This window comes from Dermacentor andersoni, chromosome 11, assembly GCF_023375885.2.
Source record: "Dermacentor andersoni chromosome 11, qqDerAnde1_hic_scaffold, whole genome shotgun sequence".
NCBI classification, from domain to species: Eukaryota; Metazoa; Arthropoda; class Arachnida; order Ixodida; family Ixodidae; genus Dermacentor; species Dermacentor andersoni.
The window spans coordinates 82,880,007-82,882,340 of NC_092824.1; positions in this window are offsets into that span (position 1 = coordinate 82,880,007).

Below are 2,334 nucleotides of genomic sequence, written 5' to 3' on the forward strand. Positions count from 1 at the left end.
CTCATGACGGGGCCAGAAAGCCCCGTCTGCCGAGAACAGACAGCTCTACTTTGTCGTTGTTGTTGTTGATTTTCGTGCACTTTGTTTTCCATCGCTCGTCACCGCTCGAAAACCAAGCGCGGACGTCGAAATGACGCCATGGAGACCGTTCTCGAAACGACCGGGCGGCACTTAACAAAGCTCCGGCAGAAAGGCCACTAGCCCGCGGACTGAACGGGGAGTGATTTATTTGAGACGGGCGGGTTTTCGATGTTCCGCTCTAGACGTGTTTATTTTTACGTTTTCGTTTCGGCCGCGCGTCCGGTTGGGCACCATGAACCAAAAAACTCTGGCAAGGCGTCAAGTGCGTCGCGTCCGTGTATGTGGCACAACGGTCCGGATAGCATTCCGCAGTTGCGTGCACTGCGTAGACACCTGCGTCATTGAGAAGACATCACCGGTTTGACTTTACATTTGGGAAAACCGATTTATTGCTAGGAAAATGCGTTCATTTCATCTCATGTTTTCATAACTTAGCCCCTGAATAATTTGTACACTGAGAAAAACATTATGGTTACAAAACAGCATTCTATCCGTCCGTCCGTCCGTCCGTCCGTCCGTCCGTCTGTCTGTCTGTAGATCTGTCTGTCTGTCTGTCTAATCACCACTTTTTTAAACAAATGTTCCATAATTTAGTTGCAGCAGCTGTAACGGCTTTCTTGTTCAGCTGACGACCTTGCAAACATTGACGGCTAAGGCGTATACACTACAGGTACTGATGGAAAGTCTATATCCAGTGCTTGTAAGCCTCCGAAAGTAAGTAGAATGGCTCGTCCAAAGCCACTATTCAATGAACTGGATCCACAGGCGTTATCGGCCTCCTTTGTGTTCGCTACTTCACAGCGTCGACGAGAGGCAAGCGCTGTTTAACGCACTTGGCAGAATCTCACATACTTAGGTACACGTTATATAGAAGCCCCTGAGGTGGCTAATATTACTTCCCAACCTAACGCTGCGGCATCATTCACCACCAAGGAGTTAATATGGGACGTTAAACAAGTCCGATTTAATTATGGTTGCGTTAAGAGAGAGAGAGAGAGGGAAAGGACCCATTAACTTGACACCACCACAAGCAGCAGTACAGAAAAAAAATTGCATCTGTTTTCAAGGTTGCTTAACACACTGGCGGCAGCATAAGGTATTTGTAGATCTCACCGTTTACAAACAGTGTTGTCGAAAGGCTGGTGCTTTCCGAAAGAGGCTGCCAAATTTCTCCGGCACGTCAGACAATTCAGGCAAGGCGTATAGAATGTCTTGACCAATCTGCTCGGCTCCTGGCTCGCTGTACATGCACTTACGCACACGACAGATATGCACCAAGTGGTGAAGGCTGTTGTGCACTAGTACATCATTGGCCCATACGAAAAACCTTTCCAACGAGGACTCGCATTATGAGGCGTTCAGATTCACTGCTGTCAACGATGCTGCAGTTAAACTGCGACCAACTTATAGAGGTTGTGTGGACGCGCGAACGTCAACTCACCTGTGGCAAATATCTCGCTGCAAATGCCCTTCAACCTTATGTCCTTTTTCACTTTATCCACTTTTTCGCGTTACTAGCGCTTTAGAGCTGCCCAACACGGCCGAAACCGCATGCTCCTCCTAAAGGTATTGTCAAAGCCTATGCAAAACATTCCTGTGCGCTGCGCCTTTGTACTCGTATTTCAATGGCCTATGATTTCGTTCTTGTCATTGTCATCAACATGTACTCATCACCGCCCCATTTAGGTCCGCTTTAGAGCGAACATATTTGTTAAAAATAAAGGCAGACGTCTTTCCCAGCGATCGCATGTTACCTCTTTCCTCTGACGGCCGAGTCTACCGTTTGCCTTGAAATTTCGTAATCTCATCACAATGCACAGCCATCTGCGACCCTCGACTGATTATGCTTCAGCACCGATTTGGTACCTCTAACGGATCGCAAGTATGCCTGTTCTGCGGAATTACATCACCTCAACAACTCCAATTCTTCCGCCTAATCTCAGCGACGATATCAGCTACTGCGGTTTGCTCTCTATAAGTGACACTGCAGTCTTCCTGTCTCTCTCAACGTCAAGTATGTCACCTTTAAACCCAACCTTTCTCTACCTCTTCCCCCCCATCTTGCGTAAGCGAGTACAGTACAGTACAGTACAGTACAGCGCGCACACACACACACACACACACACACACACACACACACACACACACACACACACACACACACACACACACACCCACACCCCCCCCCACACACACACACTCACACACACACACACACACACACACACACACACACACTCTCTCTCTCTCTCT